The sequence below is a fragment of the Tiliqua scincoides genome, chromosome 5, assembly GCF_035046505.1.
Source record: "Tiliqua scincoides isolate rTilSci1 chromosome 5, rTilSci1.hap2, whole genome shotgun sequence".
NCBI classification, from domain to species: Eukaryota; Metazoa; Chordata; class Lepidosauria; order Squamata; family Scincidae; genus Tiliqua; species Tiliqua scincoides.
Window position 1 is genome coordinate 22,191,907 of NC_089825.1, and position 13,196 is coordinate 22,205,102.

The 13,196-nt window shown below is 41.8% G+C and overlaps 1 pseudogene; it reads right to left on the bottom strand.

Annotated features, from left to right (window-relative positions):
- Positions 1-4,690: 4,690 nt before the first annotated feature.
- On the bottom strand, positions 4,691-4,810 carry LOC136654921 (5S ribosomal RNA; annotated as a pseudogene).
- Positions 4,811-13,196: the final 8,386 nt, after the last annotated feature.

Here is a 13,196-nt window from a genome sequence, read left to right on the forward strand (position 1 = left end):
CCGTCATAAACCTTTAGAGGAAAATCCTGAAGCATAGCCTGAGGCATAGCCTGATACTTTTATTGAAGAAGAGAATGTCCTAATTGATAGGTTTTTTTCTTTTCCTTCAAATGAACAACAGTATATTAAAAATAGGTTAGAGATGCTCCTTAGTAGTTTAGATAGGGGACCTGCCAGTTCAAAATGTTTATTTGAGCAAGTAAATGAGTCACAATTAAACCTTGTAGACTTTACTCCTTTGGTAGATCTGACAGTTGATGAGAGGCATGGACAAATACTAGATTCAGAGGCATCCCAGACGCCTTTACCCCAAATTTGTTCTTTGCGTTCAATAGATCTGGTTAATTTTGGAAGTTAATCAATTGCATATAGGGTACTTTCAAAATAAAACACATAAGGTTATAGCTGATATAAATAAAAGCTCTCAATTAAGAGATGACTTAACCAGAGGGAGAAATGGACTGGGCAACAGAGGTTATACACTGCCCTTTTGTTTTAGAATGTTTAAAGGAATGTGCAGGATCTCTAGGTTGCAATCTGCCAATTCTGGCAGGAAAGCGGAAATATCTCTAAAACTTCAAAGAAAAGCTATCTCACCCTGTCCAATCCAATCTCTGACATTTGATTGCTTTTATCACCTGAACTCTCTATTTCACCAGCCAGTCTGCTAATCAGCTGCTAAAGCAATTCATTAATCAATTTTAATATGCATCAAAAAGACCTGAACTTTTGCAAACTATTAGAATTTCATTCCATGAACCATGCATACATTTCAGAGCTGTATTAAAAAGGACAAAGAAAGGGGGGAATTGGCAAAGTCATATGCTTTTGTTATGCTATAATTGATTTGCAGGCAGAAAAAGTTGCATGCACAATTTACTGCAGCATGTTTCAAAGTACCCAGGTGTGTATATAGTTTTTTGGAATCCCAATTTGTGCTTCTAATGGAGAGCTTAATCCTGTTACAGCAGGGGTGCACTTGCCCAACAGCAGCAGCTGGTTGGATGAATTAAAAGGGAAAATCAATTGGAGCTGCTGGTGGCAACTCTAGTTGTTGTCATGCACCAGATGACCACACTACTTAGCTTTTGGAGTAAGAAGAAGACACAAAAAACAGGGCCTTCTGCAAGGAGAAGGGTTAGTGGTCATAGTCTATCCTGAAAAGGAACAAAGTCATTTTCTTTGCTAATGAGCAAATGGGTCATTATCAGAGCATGATTCAGGAACTGGTGGGGGAACTGAATTGCCAGTTCTCATTAGGCTGCCTTCTTCATCTCTTCCTAGATATCTGTGGCTTGACTCAAGTACTTGGAGTGCTTGCAAAAGCTGAAGACTACAAACCCAATGAATGTGATTCAGGTGCACCTTGCACCCAGGGAACTTCCCATTTGGGTACACTTCCATTTGTGCATAGGGCCTCCTCCATTCATAGAAGAGAATGGTAAAGTCCTTGTACATGGGAAGTTCTCCTAGGACACTGCTCAGCGTTTTCATCAAAGTTGGGGTACTTGCATTCTATTGAATTACCTTGAATTTCCCCAGTTGTGCTGGTATCTGTATTTCTGCTTTCACCCACTCATTATTGGTTGGCGCACTAGCTTCCCACAGCACCATTTGTTCACCCTGGCAGGAACAGAGCATAGTCTTTTCAAGAAAATGCAGTGTGTAAAGTTTCCTGAACTCCCCACAATCAGAAAAAGCTTTCTACCCCATCGCTGCTGGCTGGTGAAATACGGTTATCTGTAGTTATTTGCTGTATTTACTACTCTGATTGCAAGGGACTCCAGGGACGACAAGGCATTTATGGTAATTAGGCATAATAATTAAACGATTATCAGGAGAGAGCTATATAAATGTTAAATGAACTGCAATGCAAAGTTACAAGGCATAGAAAAAGTTACATGTTTTATCCTGAAGCACAGGTTTAATAAGAATCTCTGTACTCTCTACTGCAACACTTTAAAAAAAAAAAGTCAGAAAACTAAATTTCTGCATGAATAATTTGCTATTGCATCAGGCTTAGCTCTATGTTCTTCTGATTTTACACTATCAGGGAAAGGCCATAAACGAAAACCCTAATCCTACCTTGTGATATATTTTTCTTAAATGCTTGTCACTGAGAGCAACAATAGTCCCATGGGCTATGGGTGCAGATAAAAGTGATGCTCACAACAACAAAGCATGTTCAGATGGCTTTTTAGACACTGTAAAAATGCAATAGAACAGGGGTCTCCAAACTTTGTGGCCAGAGGGCCGCATCAAATATCTGGTGTTGTGTGGAGGGCCAGAAAAAAATATAAATGTAAAATTAAATAAATAAATTAAAGATGGAACTTATATAAGTGGATAAGTGAATGAATGGGCTCATTCATTCAACCTTTCTGGCCCTCAGAACACCCTCCAGACACAATCAGAGCACAGTTCTGGTCATGTTCAGTTGAGTGGACCAGAGGCTTTCAGGGGACAAGAGGTTGACCTCGGGCTTGTTGCGGGCCCGAGAAAAAGGCTTGTTGCGGGCCACATCTGGCCCCCAGGCCGGGGTTTGGAGACGCCTGCAATAGAAGATGGAACTATTAGCCATGACAGCTATTGAGAACCCCCATGTTCAGAACTATCTTTAAGAATACTACATACTGGAGACAAACAGAGGGTTGCCATCAAAATACTGGACTTTATGGGTCTCCTGCTGTCAGTGATTTGAGCTGCAACTGAAATATAGAGCAGTGTTTCTCAACCAGTGGTACGGGTACCACCAGTACTTAGCATTTGAGGTGGTACTTGAGGTGATGGTACTTGAGGTGATGTCTGGTAGTACTTGCAGATCCTTGGACACCTGGCGCTCAACAGCGAGACCAGAAGTGTGATGCAACAAACCGTGGTAGGAGGCTTGGCTTGGTGGGCAGAGCACCAAAGCATGCTTTTCCATGCTCAGAAAAGCCCTCCTGTCCACCCTGAGCTTCTTATTGGTGTTTGTCACGTCACATCCGGTCTCCCAACCTAGAAGTAACTGGCAATGATGTCATCAACAATTACTTCTGGTGGTACTTCGAATAGGTAGACCATGTGAAGTGGGATGATGGAGGACAAACACTGAGAAACACTGATATATAGAATATCAACCAGAAGGCCCAGACCAAGGGCCCAATCCTATCCAGTTTTCCAGTGCCGGTGCAGCCATACTAATGGGGCATGCACTGCATCCTGTGATGGGGAAACAGTACAGAGAACAAACAATGTTTGTTCTGTTACCTTGGGGTTGTATTGCTGGTGCTGGAAAGTTGGATAGGATTGGACCCCTCCTTAGTATCTATAGCAGGCCTGGCCAATCCAAAAGCTTTGTACGGCCCGCCAGTTAAAAGAACTAATGCTGTAAGCATCTATTTCCTTCTACATCAGACATGGTCTCTCAGATCTGCGCATACACAGTGAATGGTAACTCAGTAGGTTAGATCCCAGTGTCAGATCCTGAGGTTCCTGCTTCAAATCCCAGAGTTTATTTAAGCTTGGCAGGAGAAGAGTTGCCACATCACATGATCTGACAGCACTGGTGTCTTGTGGCTATAATGCACATAAAAGGAAGAAAATGAGTTGCCTTTGCACCCTGAAGCGTACTTCAGTTTGTAGGCCCAATCATTTACAGGCTGAAAAATCGATTCTGGATCAGTGTTCATGTAGTCTGAAGTCTTGATGAAGGCCTGCAAAAGTGGTGACAGTTTTGGTAATATATAGTCTAATTCTTTAGAAATTGGAATGACCCCAAACCATTTCATCTAATTTCTTTTTTTTAAAAAAATGCATTGAATGGAATGAGGCTATTCAATTACCGAATGGTATTTTAGATTTTGGGCAAGCTGAAATGCATTCAAGAGGTGCGAGGCCCCCTGCCTTTCTGTTGTAATAGCTCTAGGTCACAGAGCCTCATTTTGTCTCTTTTCTAATCACAGAGCCACTGATAACACTCTCCACCCCTTCTGGGGGAAAAAACAGTAGGTAATTTGGTAATAGATCACCTAAGTGTCATTGTGCTCTGAACACTGCCCTACAGTTCACCAGCTCCATTGGCCCCCATCCTAAAAACTATGTTCCCTCTACCTTTGTGGCTCAGTTTTTGGCTGATTTTTTAAAAGGTTTGCTCATTCATCAAGAGTTCCAGTGCCATAGGTTGTAGGTTATATTCATTTCCTTTTCAGTTTCTCATTTTAAAACAGTAACCTTGCTGCATGTGAATGACATGCTGTTGCACGTAGATACTATTACATGCAGAGGTCAGTGTGTGTTTTAAGCGACATTTGTAGAGTGTTGTCTTTAAATAGACATAACCCACAAAGTAATTACAGTGGGCACTTGGTTCCGTCTCAGATACCGAATTCTGTGAATAATAAAATCCATGGGGGGGGGGCCTGCCCCAGCAAACCAGAATAGCCTTCTAGTTGCATCTGGGAGTCCTTCTGAGACATGGGGAGGTCTCAGTAGGCCTCCCAGATGCAACTGGAAGCATTTCCAGCTTTTTCCACAAACCAGAAGTGCCTTCCAGTTGCGTTAAGCAGGTCCTCTAAGGCCCTCCAGCTGCAGGCTTGGCATTGTGGATATTCAAATACATGGATGCCAAGCCCATGGATAAGGAGGCCCCACTGTATATCTTTACTGTAAAAATGGTTGGCAACCTTCAGTCTCGAAAGACTATGGTATAAGCCTACAGCATCCGGTATTCCCAGGCGGTCTCCCATCCAAGTACTAACCAGGCCTGACCCTGCTTAGCTTCTGAGATCAGATGAGATCGGGCATGTGCAGGGTAACAGTTGCTACAAGAAGTGTTGGAATTTGGGTGCAACACTGTCTGCAGGACTCCGGAGGGCAGTGTGCTATCCACTAATCATTACCTGTTCTCTGTAGAAGGTGTGGACCTAACACTCCTTTTTACACACAACCATGACCATGGAAGGAGAAGGATGCGTGGAATGTGTGCTCTGTCTCCACAATGGCAGAGCACATCTCCTTCCCCCAGACTTCCACACAAAAGGAACAGATCTAGAGTTCTCTGTTCCCAAATTAGTAGAAGCAGTCTGACCAACCAATTAGAAAATGTATGTAAGCAACTATAAACTGTGAGTAAAGTGTTTCTCATGACACTTAAACCAACTTCTGCTCCTCTGTAGTTTTATTGATAGCAACTAGCCAAGTGGGACATCTTACCGTAGGAATGGGGTGCTTTGCTGTGCTTCCCCCCTTTCTTCCAACAAGAACAGCATTAATGACTGAAACATGAAAAAGCTACTGGAGAATTCCTGCCACTCGGGAAAGTCAATACTGTACTATACAGATCTATGCCTACTTGCCAAATAGTAAATAAGGCAAAGCTCAACATTTCATCTCTTACCTCCTTTTGTCCCAGTCTTTTAGGATCAGAAAGAAAAGAGGAACTCTCCTGTACCTGAGCACGCCTACATTTTAGCACCCAATTTGTATTTAGTTTATAACTTTTCAGAAAGAAAGAAAAAAATATATTTTTAATGGAATTCTTTATTGTGGCTACAGGATACACTGACTATGTGTGAATCCAAGGTTGTTATTTAGGAAGTACTACAATTGTCATTTTTTTTTTCTCCAGTAGGTCTCCTGTGCTTTTGAAAACTGTACAATAGTCAACTTTTAGTGGAGGAAGCATTTTCATGTTATCCACATGACATCGATAGCAGAAAAGCTGCATTCCAAGGAACACATGTACTTCCCATAGTCCAAGGCTATTGCATACCATGGCCTCACATGGAGGTCATGGGAGCTTATAACATTCCTTAGCCTGGGTGTATTAAGTAATATGTAATGTGAAATTTGAAAATGTGATGTTGCCTCAGAGACCTCGGGGGGGGGGGGAGAAGGGAGAAAGGCAGGAAATAGAGATGCCTGGATGAATGGATAGGTGGGATGATAAAGGTGGGTTCACATAGGGAATGCAATGCCAGACATTACCTTCTAGATTAGGACTCTCCAGACCCTGACCTATGGGCCGAATCCAGCACTTCCTTTTCCCTCCCCTGAGTGAATGGCACTTAACGTTCCACTGGGGAACCATCCTTCCCTGCCACTGATCTCCCCAAACTGAACTCCAGCCTGCCACTTCTGGGTTCTGTCGCCCCAGCAGCCATTGCGCCTGGATTTCTGGGCAGGCACGGTGGGTTGGAGCTTGGTTTGGGGGAGATGGGCAGTGGGAAAGGACGGCTCTCCAGCAGAACGGTAAGCACCGGTCATGATAGGGACACCTTTCCTGTTGTGCAGCGGTCTCCAGTTTGGAGACCATTGTACTAGATGAATCTTCGACATCCAGTGGAGAACCACCATCCTAGCATAGCAAATTAATTCCTGGCAGAAGCTGATGCTGATGTATAAGTACTCTATGCAACTTGAAGGATCCATGCTGTAAGTTGCACAGCATGCTACAGCTTCTTTGTGAGGTCGCTAAGGGGATGTAAGAAGGTGCCTGGAACCTTCTAACTATATTCATTCTTAATCTCCAAAAGAGAAGATGCATAATTATCCTTCTATTCCGGTATCCTTCTACCATTTCAGTGCTGTTATTTGTTCATTTTAAGAAGTGTAAATGAAATTTAATTAATTAGGAAAATTAATTCCTAATTTTTGGACATTTCTAACTCCCCAGAAGCTCCTGCAGAATTTCAGCAGCCTAAAAGTGGCTGGAATGTGCTCCCAGAAGACACACCCACTTTTCAGCAAGTGCAAGGACCAGGATCCCTGCACAATGTAAGTAGCTAGTGCTAGGAACTGCAAGACATGTTCAGGGAATTTATTTTGCTTTGTTTGCACATTCCACTTCAAGGTACATGCAAACTTCATCTGCTTAGCTATGCAGTGAGGTTGTGTGTGTTTTGCTGTTGAATATTATCCCAGTTCTATCTGCTGGCCATTTGATTTTGAGCATTAGCCTCTAGAAGCTACTTCCCAGGTACTTTCCCCTCATCTTCTCCTACCTTCACGCAGTACCCTCCCTGACAGTAAGTATTGCCCACAAAAAAAGAATTTATCCTTGTTTAAAAATCAAATTGAGCCAATCACTACAAATATGCACCATTTTTCCTTCTTAAAAATTTGGAGGTAGCTTATAATACATAAGTAAAAACATAATAATACAATTTTAAAAACAACACAGTACTTTCCAATGACATTAAGAGAACACAATTTCACTAGTGTAAATGCACACACACAAAAATGGTCTACAGAATATTCTAGAGTGCTGTCATTTAACAGCTTCTCAATAAGCTTCATTTTCCATTTCTGAGCAACAGGATGGGATGCAAAGGCAAGAGAGACTGTGTGTACCTTGCAAGACCAAGTCTGTTTTTATATTTAAAAATTGATTTCAGTAGCAAAATATTTTTACCTTAGTAGTATAATGTACTGCTTTGAGAATGCTGCTGTCCACCAAGGAGTAATAAAACCAAAACTGGCAATTTTCACCAAAGCAATAACACATGGAGACATTCAGATGCAGGCTTTTATATAATGTACTGTTATCAGCTTGCACCCCCTTACTGTGGCCTGGAAAAGAAAATCTCTCCATTAGGTCTTCTGAAACAATTGGTGTCCTTAATACATATTTTGATGGCTGCCACTAAGATTTTCATAAGCCAATGCAAAGGAAGGCTTGGCTGCGTGGTGGTCAAAGAACCATAGAGCTGAATTGATTCTATACAAGACGCCATCCTCACAAACCTGAAAGATAAGTTTAACCCAGTCTAGTCAAATTTACCTGGGTCACAACACCCCAGTAGCTTCTACTTCCCTGCTCAGCCATCTTGGATCTCATGAAATCTCATGTGATTTAAGATGGTGACACTCAAATCTTGCATGATTTCATGAGATCCAAGATGTGGTGCCGAGAACAGGTAGGAAGAGTCTCTGGGGATACTCAACGGTACCCCTGTGAGTGTGCCATGATGCCCTAAAATGTTGTAACACACACTTTGGGAACCTCTAATCTAGCCTAAGAATGAGCAATGCTGGCTCTGGCTACCTCTAGAGAACTCCATAAGTGCAACAAAGTGGCATCTCCCCAAATCTCACTGCCCCACCCCCATTGTCCATGACCTAGTCCTGGCTGGTTCAAAGTAATGTTGTCTCTCAGTCATTATATAGATTTAGGTTGCAATCCTAAACATGTGTGACAGTAAATACCATGGAATACAATAAGACTGACTTCTGAGTACGGATTTATAGGATTGCACTGTTGATGTAATCCTATGCTTATCCATTCAGAAGCATTTCTCATTACATTAAATAGGACTTGACCTCAGGATTACTGCCTTAACCCATTTTTACCCGGCCCAAGGGGTACACATTTGGTCCTTGCTGCATATATGCAACATTGGGCAGAAATGCTTAAGGAATTGAGATTCCAAAAGTTGGTTTCAGAGCACTGTCGGTGCTTGTTACAGCAAAGATTGGTCAGATGTTGAACCATGGGAACAAGGGGTTGGGGAAATTCATGTAAGAAAAGGAGCAGATGCTGGTTAGCGATGTAGGCTGAGATGGTATTGCACTGCCTCTGTTCTTATACACTGGTTGTGAATTTGCTTCCCTGAGCAGATTAGGAATGATTTGGTTATCTGAAGCCACCTTTCTTTGCATTGACAGGTACAGTTAACTTGATCCCTGATTGAGAGTCGAGTCTCTCGAAATTTAAGGCAATCTAAAGGCACTTCTATGAATGATCCCTTATTATCCAGGCCACACGCTTTCCCACAAGCAAGGAAAAGGAAAGAGACTCAAACAAATAAACAATCTAGTAAAACTACAGAGATGGTTCAAAACAGGAAGACAGGAATCAAAATCATTATCACTCATTCATCTGGGGAAAATTCAGTTAAAATGAAAATCAGTCAGTGAAAATGGCTTCCCATACAAAATTCTGTACTTTGGTATCAACACCTATAGAACAGGTATCTATATAGAATCTGCAGGCCAGAGAGCTCAAAACTAAGCAAGCATATTTAAAAATAATAATCAAGTTTCCATCTGAACATTAGAGCTAGATCCTGTCTCTGATTATTGCCTCTGTGTACTTTGAATGAATTTGAATAGGTGGGATCCCACAATTTCATAGTCAGAATCTACTGAGTATGCGCAGTATACTGCTTGTAAACGCAGAGGCATTCGGATTTTCCTCTGAATACATATTGGAGATGGAACATGTTATCTCACCCCTCCCCTTACAAACATCTGAATTGTCTCTGTTTCTCCCCTTCTGTATTATTTCACCGAACACAGTTTGGAGGACATATATTTGCAGAGTTAATGAGTAGTTCCACCCTAATACTATTATCTTAAATTTGCTGTTTTGGATATTAAATGTCTAAATGACCAAACCCTTAATGGCTACCTCTTGTTTTCTGTAAGATGGTGTCTAATCATGCCTGGGTCTGCCTATTTTCATTCTCAGTGTGCTTCCACATATATTATTTAAACATAAAACACACATAGGTTTTTCACACCATGCAACTTTTATAGCTTCTAAGGGAAGAAATAATAATTTTTTAAAACTCTTCCTTTCTGGAGAAAGTCTCAGGGGATTTGAGATCTAACCCGTCTCTGTGTACCAGTTCCATAGCAAGGAATGCAGCTAGAATATTGTACAACTAAGTTGGGGGAACACATTGGTTTTCAGCTAAAGTTGGAAACCAATTTCGGCTCTTCTTGACCTCTTGCTCCTGACAAAAGAATTTCTATGGAGGCCTATAAGAATGACTTAATGTCCTCCATATTCTTTTTTATCTACCACAAATAAAAAAAGTAGACACCTGTTCTTTGTAAGATATATCATTGTTGTTTTTAAACTCCTGAATCATTGGGCTATCTGGCTACTTTCAGAGCTACTACATAAAAATATTCTGTTGCCCTATATTAGTTCGTCTGAAGCTTCCCCCTTCATCTTCTGTGAATATCATTTTGGATACTAAGAGCAGAGTTTGATCTGGGATTGGTTTATATCAAAATGAAAAGAAGATGGCACTGCAGCCAAAGGGGCAATGTGAGGTTCTGAAATGCAGTCAGGCATTTCTGTTACTCAGTTTCCCATAATGCACTGCATTGCATTCCATCACTCCTGTAATTTTAACGTGATCTTGGCACTAAAGTATACACACCATCAAAGCTAATTTAAGCTGATTGGCAAGGCAACAGACATCTTTTAGTGTTTGAGCATTTTTCTATCGTGCCAAAACCATGGTTCTTTCACCTCTTCATTTCACTCTGCATTCAGAAGAAAATTTTCAGGACTCTTCTTTTTCATAGGCCGGGGTTGGACAAGAAACATTTTCACCCCTTCCACTGGGAAAGGCCATGCTGCACAGCCTGCCTCCAAGCGAGCCGCTCAGAGGCCAGGGTTTCCCACTTGTTGAGGTCCACTCCTAAGGCCTTCAGATCCCTCTTGCAGATGTCCTTGTATCACAGCTGTGGTCTACCTGTAGGGCGCTTTCTTTGCACGAGTTCTCCATAGAGGAGATCCTTTGGGATCCGGCCATCATCCATTCTCACGACATGACTGAGCCAACACAGGCATCTCTGTTTCAGCAGTGCATACATGCTAGAGATTCCAGCGCGTTCCAGGACTGTGTTGTTTGGAACTTTGTCCTGCCAGGTGATGCCGATAATGCATCAGAGGCAGCGCATGTGGAAAGCGTTCAGTTTCCTCTCCTTCTTGTGCAAATCTGTGCTTTATCTTCTCTTTTCTTTCTTCTTGTCTACTGCCTAGTATAGTACAACTAGCTTAAACATATACCAGAGCGTGGTGAAGGATCCTGTAGAAGCAAACACTGGGTGGCTGCTGGTAACCATGTTCCCAGTGATTGTCTTCCACAATATTAATGTAACCACGGTCTTGATTCTGGTCCTAAGCCAGGTTGCCACAATAGAGAAGGCTCTATTCCTGATGGCAGAGGAACATGGAGCAGGACCTCCTATGTTGATTGAAGAGTGTGGGAAGAGGCAGTCCTTCAGATAACTTGGTCCCAAGCTCTTTGGGTCTTTAAAGGTAATAATAACCAGTTATATTAGAGAATAGGATGATTGATATTGCAGTATTATTATGAAAAACGCCCCATCACTATCTGAATTTTATTTTTTTCAGCAACAAGATCAAGCAATTCACAGACGGTCCTTAGGAGAAAAGATAAGATTCCATTCAGGCAGGTGTTCTAATCCTGCTCATTTGTATGCATCTGTATATCAAAAGCTCTTATTAGAGAGCTATGCTTTGAGACAGCAGTATCCTTGAAGCTTGCTCAGAGCAAGACCTTGCATCTCATTTTGGAACTATCAGTAAACTTTCCCTAGACAATGATTACCATTTTTAAAAAGACCCAGTTTATAGGTCAGCCTGTGATAAACCAACTTACATGCCCAAAGGGCAGCATTCTTGGCAGGATAACATGAGCCTAATTTGTAGGTCTTCTAATAACAGTGTCCTATGAGGCCATTTCACACATTCCATCAATCAAGCAAGGATGTCTCCAGGTAGTGGGAACCTCTAGTGAGGAGCCTGGCACATGGATCAGCTGTCTTGCTGCTGAGGTTGATTTACATGACATCATGTACCAGGCTGCTCTAGAAACACTTACACATTGGGCTGATTTACATGACAGCAGTTGCATTGCAGCCACTATATATATGGAATCACTTCCCAGCACATGGAAGTGATTCTCAGCAGTCTTCCTATTGCTGGTTGTGTGAATAGATTTGCCAATCTATTACATTTAAAATGGGGCTCTGGATGTGCAAAACTACAAGTCTCTTCTCCGTTCTAATGAGATTAATGGGATGCAGCTTTAAATTCCCACTTTGCCATAAAGCTCATGGGATGAATATTACTACTTGGGACCATTTAGTACTTCTCAGCCTCACATACCTCACAGGGTTGTTGTACTGCTAATGTGGTGTTGGGGGGAGGGGAACCATGGTCAAGGCCCTCAGGTTTCTTGGAGAAAGAATTGGACTCAATGTCATAAACAACCTGTAAAATGCCCTTAGATGTATTCTATCAATAATTTTCTATAGTTTCAGAACTTTTATTGGCATATTACACAAATACATAGACAAACAATTGATAGACTTAAAAAGTGATACTAATTCCTAGGATGTTAAGAGGTACACCCCATTTCTCTAATACTATTGATTGGACTGCAATATTTCAGGAGAAGCTTTAAAAAAGCCCCCAAAGTGTCAATTAAAGTTGGATCCTCGGATGACAGTAAGTTCAACTGAATATCATCGGACCAGTCTACTCGCTTGCTCAAATAGGCAGCTAAATATTTCCTACAGATCATTTCATGAAATGTACACTGTAAGATCATGTGGGAAAGAGATTCTATTTTACCTGACTTGCTTCTGCAACATCTTTCATTATATGGGGTCTTGCTAAATCTCCCGTACAGCACAGCCAAAGGAAACACATTGCACCTGGCCAGGGTAAATGCCCTGCGTTCATAGGGGCACTTCAGCAAAGTGAAGTACAATGGCATGTGGCCTGCTCTGGTAGATATTTGAAGGCTCAGTGGGGAGCAAACTTTGCTCGCAGCACTATATAAATTCTGTGAATAAATGTCAAGAAGTCTCTTCTTGATTACTTGGAATGCTGCCATACTGGGCAGTGATCCCAACACCTCCAGACTGATGCCAATTGTTCTAATTTTTTGAAGAACTACATCAGAATTCACGGGCACCAGTGAGTCTTCTAGGAGGCTGTGTAATAGGCTGCTCTGATTTTGGTTATGGTAGACTCGGATCCAAAATTTACAAGCCCTAAGCCAGGCTCTTATTTCAATTGATTGTTGCCCCGTCTCAAGACATAGAGTGGCATATGGCACGCATCTAGGCAACCCCAAGGTTTTCCTTAAAAACACAGCCTGAATTTGTTCCAGAGGGCAATTCAGGGCTTTAATCCAAATCAGGACACCATACAAGATCTGGGACACGACTTCGGCATTAAATACTTTTAGGGATGCAGGGACATAGGCACCCCCTCTGTTGAAATGAAAATGCACGATGTTCTGTGTCATCACACCTGCAAGGTTCACAGTCGATTTACAATGTCTGGTCCAGGCGAGGTTATATGAAAAATAAATGCCTAAGTACTTGTACTGCTTCACCTGCTCTATCTGCCTTCCCCTAAAAGTCCAAGAAAGTAGCCT